The sequence below is a fragment of the Rhagoletis zephyria genome, unplaced genomic scaffold (genome assembly GCF_001687245.7).
Source record: "Rhagoletis zephyria isolate East Lansing unplaced genomic scaffold, Rhagoletis_zephyria_1.1 Rzeph_scaffold_00155, whole genome shotgun sequence".
NCBI classification, from domain to species: Eukaryota; Metazoa; Arthropoda; class Insecta; order Diptera; family Tephritidae; genus Rhagoletis; species Rhagoletis zephyria.
In genome coordinates, this window is record NW_016157239.1 from 228,419 (window position 1) to 238,679 (window position 10,261).

A 10,261-nucleotide genomic window follows, 5' to 3' on the forward strand; every position below is an offset into this window, starting at 1 on the left:
TGCTCATGATGAAAGGCACCGCTTCTGGTTAGCATAAAAGGTCCTACGACACGAAATGTATGTGGATGACGTACAGACAGGCAGCCACGCTCTACAAGAAGCCATCCAAATTCGCGAGCATCTAAGAGGCGCTCTCCTATCTGCCGGTATGAAGCTGAGGAAATGGGCAAGTAATTCTGAAGTCCTACTCCAATCTATACCTCCAGAACATCGAGCTCAGCCGGGGCCGCTTCAACTTAATGGTAGCGAAGCAATCAAGACACTCGGACTATACTGGAGCCCTACAACAGACAGTTTCCACTTCAACTTGAGATCGAATATCGACGCAACTCCAACCAAATGCTCAATTCTTTCCACCATCGCTCGATTATTCGATCCACTCGGCTTTATCACCCCAGTAATAGTAGCCGCCAAGATGATACTCAAGGCGGTATGGACAACGAAGGTTGATCGTCCAAATGGTTATTCAACAGCCTTGGAATGGGACGAGACCATACCAGCCACGTTATGCGAGGGTTGGCAGAAGGTTGTGGAGAGCTTGGTCGGTAGTTCACCGAATTTCAATCCCCAGATATATGAACTACTTTCCTCAGGGACTCACATCTGTCGAGCTTCATACGTTTTGTGATGGATCTTCGTCTGCTTATGCATCCTGCACATACATTCGTTTGCAATATACGGATGGCGCAATCCACACTCATCTTTTAGCCGCGAAAAGCAAGGTTACCCCGGTAAAACCGCTCACGATACCGAGAGTTGAACTTTGCGGTGCGATGTTGGCAGCCACACTAGCTAACTGGATAAAGAGTAATCTGCGTCTACCAATTGAAGACGTGCCCATGCATTTCTGGACGGATGCGACCGTCGTTCTGTGTTGGATTCAAGGCGACGTCAACCGGTGGAAAACCTTTGTGGCTAACCGAGTCAGCAAAATTTTAACCCTCACAGTGCGAGAGCAGTGGAATCACGTTGGGACCCTCGAAAACCCTGCCGACTGTGCATCGCGTGGCACAACAGTTGACGAATTAATCAGATCGAAGCTCTGGTGGAAGGGACCATCCTGGCTGGCAAAAGACAAATCGGTCTGGCCAAGCTACGTCCTCAACGACGAAGATGTTAACGTTGCAACCTCTGAAGCTAAACCAACCCAAGTTCGTACTCACGTTCTCACATCAGACGACTCCTTTATAAATAAATTTTCATCGCTTAACCAATTGATACGAATCACTGCCTGTCTTTTGCGTTTCTCTTTTAACACGCGCGCAGCTCATCGCCAGTGTCGTCGGACCGGGTTTTTATCTGTATATGAACTCCAGGCAAGCCTCAACTACCTTGTGCGGCGTGTTCAAGCTGAAGAATTTCACGAGGACTTCGTTTGGTAAAATCCAATGAATCCCTGCCCCATAAGAGTAGCATTGGCAGTTTAACTCCCTTTCTCGACAAGGAAGGTATACTTAGAGTTAGCGGTCGATTGCAACGCTCACTGTTGCCTTATAATCAAAAGCATCCGATGATTTTGCCAAAATCCCATCATTTCACTTGCTTAGTGATTGAAAATGCTCACAAGACTACGTTACATGGTGGTATCCAGTTGACGATACCTCATATTCGCCAGCGGTTCTGGATAGTGCATGCTAGGAAAGCTGTACAGCAACTCCTTCGGAAGTGTATCATATGTTTTCGTAACAAGCCGAAAGTCGTAAGTCAACTGATGGGAAATCTGCCTCTGCAGCGTATAACTCCACCTTCCCGACCCTTCTACGCCACCGGTGTAGATTTCACCGGCGCGATTGAGCTCAAGGCCTCAAGGTTTCGTGGCAATACCGTCTACAAGGGCTACATAGCGGTCTTTATTTGCCTTGCGACTAAGGCGGTGCATTTAGAAGCTGTCACCGGTCTATCCACTGAGTGTTTCTTAGCAGCACTGCAACGCTTTATCGGTAGACGCGGAGTTTGCCACGACATATATAGCGACAACGGGACTAATTTTGTTGGAGCTGACAAGGTGCTGCAACATAACCACCGTAACTTTGCCGAGGCGGTCAAACGCGACGTCGTGCCTGCATTGAATATGCAGAACATTCAATGGCACTTCAACCCACCATATTCACCAAACTTTGGAGGAATATGGGAGGCAAATGTCAAGTCGGTAAAATACCACTTGAAGAGAGCAATTGACAGCACAAGATTAACGTATGAAGAGCTTTCCACCGTGCTTGCAAGGATCGAAGCATGCCTCAATTCACGGCCCCTTTGTCCGTTGAGTGCTGATCCCGACGACCTGTTGGTACTAACACCAGGACATTTCCTGATAGGGGATGCATTGCTAGCGCTTCCTGAGTCAACTACCAACACTCCAGGCATAGGTGCACATTATCTAGCGCTACAACGTATGATCCGACAGTTCTGGAAAAAATGGTCATCAGATTGGTTATCACACCTTCAAGCTCGACCAAAGTGGCGTAAGCATGAACCCAATCTCAAAATTAATGAACTGGTTTTAATAAAGGACGATCGATTGCCACCACAACAATGGATGCTTGGAAGAGTTGCAGAACTGCATCCAGGAATTGATAATCTTGTTCGAGTGGTAACTCTGCGCACTAAGCTCGGCATGTGCAAGCGCTCGATCTCAAGGCTATGCCGATTGCCTATCTCCTCCACCACTGAGGCGGCCACTCCAGCAAACAACCTATACGATTGCACTCACTAACCCTATATCTTTTCAGATTTGCATACACTTTAAAGCAGCAGCTCCTGGCAATGCCTAAATTGGCGAGCCATCTAAAGGACATCAATATCATGCTAGTTCCAGCATTAGGGGCGGCATGGACAGTTTCGGAAACGCTGGCTCTCACAACATCGAACAGCAACAGCACACCTGTCATTACAATTCCTTTTCCCATCATTCTTTAAGTAATTATTTTATTGCTTTTCGCTACCGCTCAGCAGAATCGACGAGTAGCGGTTGGTTTTCTTTCTCGCTAAGTGAGTCGTTGTTAACTCAGTGCTGATTATTGTCAACAAGTTTGGTTCTTGTTAAATACACGGATATTTGTCGCCTCGCTACTTTATGTATAATTTGTTTTAATAAATGGATTGAATTGAACCCCCGAATTTAACTTAATTCGTCATTGCACAGACTTGCACAAACAGTATGTATACTTCTCCCTTTCATTTTTTCATACAGTTGATACTTCTTTCTGGCTTTTACAAAATGCAGGGATACCGCACTTATTTCGGTACAATATGACCGTAATGTATTTTCAATTCGAAATAAAAGAAAAAACATCCCACGAAAATGTTTGCCATTGTAGAACAATAAGTGTATATTTGCAAACTAATGCAAAGAATGGAGTGTCATATCTTAAAAGATTGGGAGAATTAACGAAACAAACAAACATTTTGTGGTCTTATGTTTCCTTCAAACCGCATTGCTATTTTTTCTAACTCTTCCTTTTGTTTAGCGCTGTAACCGCTTAAGTTATATTATTTAATTTATACATGTGAGTTATTTTCAATGAGCATTTTTTCATTTGCTCCTGAATTTTGGGTACATTTTCTTATAGTACCTGTCATTATTTTTTATATTACATATCGATGGCTGAGTGGAAGATCGACCTATCAGGAGCCAGTTCGAAAACGCCCTATCTCAGAAAAATATTCAACAACGCCCTATCTCAGAAAACTTTTCAAGGATGTCCTACTTCAGAATTTTATTGAAAACACCCTATCTTAGCTGCCGATTCAAAAACGCCCTATCTCAGCATATTTTCAATGTATTTTCGTTTGAGATAGGGCGTCTTTGAACCGTATTATGAAATAGGGCGTTATTCAACCAAATTCTGAGATAGAGTGTTTTTCAATAAAGTTCTGAAGCAGGGCGTTTTTGAAAAGTTTTCTGAGATAGCGCGTTTTCGAACTGGCTGCCGAGATAGGTCGATCTTCCACTCAGCCATCGATATATACACTCCGCTGATCGCTGTCGCTCCTCTATTGGTAATAGTAAACCTCCGAGTGTATTCTGTCATGAAAACAGCTTCTCATAAAAACACAATTGCCGTTCGGAGTCGGCGTAAAACCGCCCTTCCCCTTTGTGTGACAAAATCAAGGTGCACGCCCCATATGGGGGGAGAAGCTAGGCCAAACACTAACATATTGTGTAAGCGCCAATCTGTATATCGTCGTTTAAAGTAAAAAATCGCGTATCGTGGTTCTGTAAAACCTCGTAACTGACATTTGTGCCAAAAAAAGATATTTGCTCACCGGAAGCTCCTATCATCAAGCTCTTAATCATTTATACTAAAATTTCGATACGTAGACATAAGAAGAGATAATTAAGTTTAAAAGAGGGAACCGTTTTGAATTATGACAAATTTTACTCTCTCCTATAAAATTTAGGCAACCTCACATACAAGGTTTTGCATTTTCTTGATGCGCGGTTTTGTACTTTGAATGACGATACGTAAAAGTAGTGCATATATATTTTGGTGCCTTTTCAAGTAAAAAATCCATTGAGAAAAGAAATAAAACGGCATCCCTATGATTTCAACTTATGCCAAACATTTTTAATATGAAAGACAAAAAACGTAAACAAGCAATTTCTGAACAAAAAACTGTTTATCCACAAAGATGTTTGAATGAAGCATTACACATTTGAAAAAATACCAAACCGCAAGGCTTTATTGGCAGTAGGTCCTTTTTAAAGCACATTAAAAATAAAATAAGCTGCTAGTTTCGAAGTTAGCACAAAATGAAATTTTTTTGTTTTTTTGTTTACAAAAAAAATACTTGCCAAGTATATAAGTCAGAAATGTTAAATATATATCGCTTTCATTCATTTATTTATAGATTTGGTGCTTCTTTTATAGGAAAATTCATACGGCTTATGAACAGATTCATACCATGTAAATGCACCATTATGTTCCGTATTGTAAGAGTATTTGTTTTCAACTAAGCATTATTTTCCGAAATGTACTAAGACGGTAGTAATAGCGCATCGCACAGGTATTCACGGCATCACTAAAAAGTTGATGCTTGCCATGTGAGAGAGAAACAAAAAGTGAACGCTCGACAACCTACAATAAAATAATAAAATTATAGTTTAAAAAACTAAAACCTCGCTATTATAATTTCCATGCGTACTGTCATTAGGTATCCTTTAGGCGCATCAATATTACATAGTTACATCCCGAGCTAATAGAAGGGAGTTAATAATATTTGGCGCGGGAGAGAGATGAGAGAATGAGAGTGCGAAAATGTGCTTGCATAAAGGTCTGATTATGCATACTTCGCATAACTTCGCACAACCATTTGTACCAGTGCAATAAAAATGTGACTTAAGAAAATGTGTAGCAAAATCTAAACTAAACAGATCCCTAAGTTTTTAAAAGTTCTGCTAATTTCTGGGTAATGGAATACATACGAAATACATAGAAAAATCATACGAAATTACAGTTATGCGAAGTATGCATAATTAGACCATACGAAGTGTTCCATAATGTAAAAATTTACTTTGCATATTTTTGCCGTGTATGCTAACTAAGTATAGCTACGTTGTACGCACACCGCAGTCAAATAGCCCAGTTATGCATACTTAGCTTTGCATGAGAGTTGTCACATAAGAATCTGTTAAATGGGCTTTGCGTGTAAGCGGTTACTCAACGCATAGCATTAACATGTAGAATTCTGTTGGGTTTTGATTTTTACGTAAAAATGGTAAAGCAGTGCAAGTATGCATAACTGGGCTAAAACTGTATACATACATTGCACACAAGAATGATAGAATACAAGATTGCGCCGACTGCAGCAGAATTCTTGAGAGTAAAAATATTTCATATCATACGTCAATAAAACCGATACCGATTCGAAAATTGTCGCTACCTGGTTACAGAATCTGCCTACAAAAATGATATCGTTCGATTCAGCTGGAACCAAAATGCTTCAAACAAGTACGAGTTTCTCTGTATTATGGCCTCGAACCGACATATATACATCTTTCATTTGAGTCAGTATTAAAAGCTCTATTGGCTCCTACATTCGGGTTTTGATAGGCGAGTCTCCCCTGAACAGTTTTTTCCATATTTTTGGCATATGTGCGCATTTTTTCGAAACCTAAATGTTTCGGTACCGAGTATCGAGAGTATTGGATACTTAAAAGTATTGACTCAGCATATCACTACTGCATCATCTCGACTGTGACGTCAGCAAAACAGCTGATTCTGTCAAATTCACTGAGAGCCGACAGCTGTATTGCCATCGGCGCCACCTTCTGTATTCTCTCCACCGTGCATTGCACACATACATTTTGGAAGTCAGCCATATATGCAGGATTTCTGGCCAAAAGTACTTTCGAGTTTTTTATACCCGAGCGCAGTTGGGCACAAGGGTATTATAACTTTGTTCACATAACGGTTGCTTGTAACAGGCAAAACGAATCGCGATAGATATAGACAAATGTATACATAAATGATCAGAATGAAAAGAGAAATCGATTAAGCGGTAACTGTCTTTCCGTCCGCCTGTGCACACGATNGTCTTTCCGTCCGTCTGTGCACACGATAACTCGAGTAAAAATTTAGATATCTTAACGAAACTTGGTACGTGTACTTCCTTCGGGTGTAGGACAGATGTAATGAAAATGGGCAAAATCGGACAATAACGACGCCTACCTCCCATATAACGGTAAATTTCAGAAATACGAAAACTGCGATATTTTATTTACTGAAGATTATTCACTCAAAGTTGATATTTACATTAATTTTAGACGAAAAATAAGAATATTATAAATATTTGAAAAAAGGGCGTAGCCACTCCCACTTATGGTTACATGTGTATATCTTGGCAACCGCTGCACCGATTTCTTCCAAACTTGGCACAGTTGTTGGCCTTTGTACCGCATACCAAACGGCGTAAATTTTTNTTTTAGACGAAAAATAAGAATATTATAAATTTTTGGAAAATGGGCGTAGCCACGCCCACTTATGGTTACATGTGTATATCTTGGCAACCGCTGCACCGATTTCTTCCAAACTTGGCACAGTTGTTGGCCTTTGTACCGCATACCAAACGGCGTAAATTTTTTAAAATCGGACAATAACCACGCCCACATTCCATATAAGGGTAATTTAGAGAAATACGAAATCGTTGAAAAATCAGTAAATATTAAAGGTCATTTATTCAAAATTGACGCTTGCAACAATTCTTTACCAAGAAATACGTTTATGATAAAATTTTGGAAAATGGGCGTGGCACCGCCCACTTATGATCACATATATGTATATCGGTAACCGTTCCACCAATTTGTACCAAGCTCGGTATGGTTATTGCGCTTGCCACATAAAAGCAAATGATTCAAAATTATTAAAATCGGAGTAAAATTACGGCTTTTCATATAACGGTAAATTTTAGAAATGCTTGAAACTTCAATATTTCGAAATTTAAGGACGCTAATTTACTCAAAATTGATACACCCCGGCTTACCATGTAGCGGTAGCTTTCGGAAAGGTGAAAAACATATATTTAATATTTGCGCCGGGTATTTAATGTTCGGCTCCGCCCGAACTTAGACTTGACTTTGTGAACTTGTTTGAATATACATTTGTGTTCAATATTTGGTATCACGATGTAGAGAACCAAGGTGGCGTCCATCTCGGTACCGCTATTCCACTCTCAGTAAATTTGACAGAATCGCTGTTTGTATGACGTCACACTTGTGCAACTTATTTACGAACATTTTTTTCTTCTTCTTCCATTCTTGCTTGCGTTTTGGCATTTCGCTCTCACAAATGCACCAGTGTGACGTCACACAAAACTTATTCTCAGAAATCCTCTCTGATGGGCGCAGTCTTGTATTTTATCATTCTTGATTTGGTATCGCTTTTTCGTAGTTGTCACAATTTCCAAACCTTCTTTCATTGTTCGGATCAGATTTCTTCATGCTCTAGCAATGGTTGCATTTCTTATCTCCCAGAAATAGTCAGAAAAAGTCCGAAGTAGTCAGATTCAGTCCAAAAAGCGTTCCTTAACTCGAAAATAACAGCAAAAATGAGAGAGCAACACTCAGTGAGAGTGACTCTGTTCAGTCCGAAGTAGTCAGATTTAGTCAGAATAATTTTTGCTGGCAAAATCTTGAAAAGTGTCAAACTCAACTGAATTTAAATTAACGGAAATTGAAGAATACACAAAAAGTGAGAATAATCTAAAAAGTAAAAAAAGTGAATTGAAAGTGGAAGGAGGCAAATAATAATCAATATAGCAAGTGTTTATTTTGCTTGTGCTTGTGCGAATGTGTTTTGTACGTAAATTTCTATTCTTGTTTGGCGTTAGATTTGTTGTTGTCATTCTTTGGACTAAAAATTGGGTTTTTTGCGTTCCTTTACTTTTTCCTGTTATTTTCTTTTAGTGAGCGCATTTTGCTTACGCTCTTGCATTTTTATACTTTTCAGATTTTAGTCCGAAAAGATAAGGAATGAACCTAATATGTACATATGTATACATACTTGCATGGTATCTTAGTGAATTCTCACAAGGTGACAACAGGAGTATAAGAACACATGTGAATTTGCCTTTTTTAACCCTAAAAGTATAATCTACGTCTGCGAGGCGTAAACGGAATGGGTCCTTTTTTATTTTAACACAAAATTTACTTTTTATTTTGTTGTTTTAAATAAATGTGGCTATAGTTTTTATTAATAAAGTTATGTTTTATTATTAGTCAAACTCACAACTTCAATATTCTTTAAAAAAATAAGATAGGACTATGTATATTTTAGCTCACAGGTTATCTTTTGAGTACATAAGCCTCTACGGCGTATGTTAAGGCTTTACGTTACTCCCAAATAGATTAGGCTTCTAGGGTTAACACATTTCTATCGTCTCTTTTTCCCCAAAAATGTATGAAATTTTGGATTGGTTCGTCAAAGCGGGTTTGTGGCCTTTGAACCGGGGTTTCGGTTCCGTTCCACGGTTCGGAAATCAAAAAAATAATAAAAAATAAAAATAAAAATAACGCGCAAGTTTAAGTATTAAGTGTCAAGTGCAACAACGCGCAAGGTAAAGTGTCAAGTGTCTGTCAAATGAGATGGTTTGGGATTACATTTGATATTGACACGTGGTAAACAATCATGGTATGTATTACCATATTTAATAAAAATAAAAAAGGGGGTAAATTTATCTATTGAAAATTGGTTGAAACGAACTTTTAAACCTTTATGATAAGTGGTTCGGTTTTCGGTTCGGATCAAACATTTGTGGAAAATTTCGATTCGGTTAATGGTTCAGTTAGTTTATAGAAAATAAGCGATTCTCCGGTTCAAAACCGGTTAACGTCCCTGTATAAAATAGAACATCCAAATGTTAATCAAGTCAACCCAATAGCTCAATATTGGTAAATTTGCATATACATGCTTCTGGCATATTTATAAATTTTTTATAAGCCTGTCTTACAGTTCTTCGCAGTAAGAAAATAGTAGTCGTATTTCGACATCTGAGAGGAAGATCGACCTATCTCGATAGCCAGTTCGGAAACATCCTATACCAGAAAACTTTTCAAGATCGTCCTACTTCAGAATTTGATTGAAGAACGCCCTATTTCAGAATTTTATTGAAAAACACCTTATCCCAGAATTTAGTTTAAGAAGGCCCTATTTCTGAATTCGGTAGGAAAACGCCCTACCTCAAATGAAAATGTGCTGAGAACCGAATTCTGAGATAGGCCGTTCTTGAAAAGTTTTCTGAAATAGGTCGTTTTCGAACTAGCTGCCGAGATAGGTCGATCTTCCACACAGGTGTCGATTTCTTGTTAATATTCCTCTATTTGCATGAAAATAAGTAAAAAAAATGTTAGTTTAGTACTCCACTCTACTTACTAAACTACAACCAAAAAATTCAAAACCAATTACTTACTTACTAAAAAATTGTTTATTATAGCTTAAAATTATTGTAACCAATAAAGGTAAATATGTTGTACAAAAAAACAAATAAACAGAAGTTCACAAAAGTTTATATAAAACTATTCGTCGATTTAAATCGTTAACTTTTTACTGAGCATGTTTATTTTACGAGGAGAAAGCATCGAAAGCCTAACCCCGTCCATGTGAGACTTTAACCCAAACTAAACTTCCTACCGTCATGTACCCCCCCGGTACCGCCGTCAAGGATTTCGTCGGGATTATAACACTGTGTGACTGGTAGGGTTATAGATCTATTCTCTTCTTATTTGGCGCTGTAACCGCCAAAGCGATTTTGACCAACTGACGCC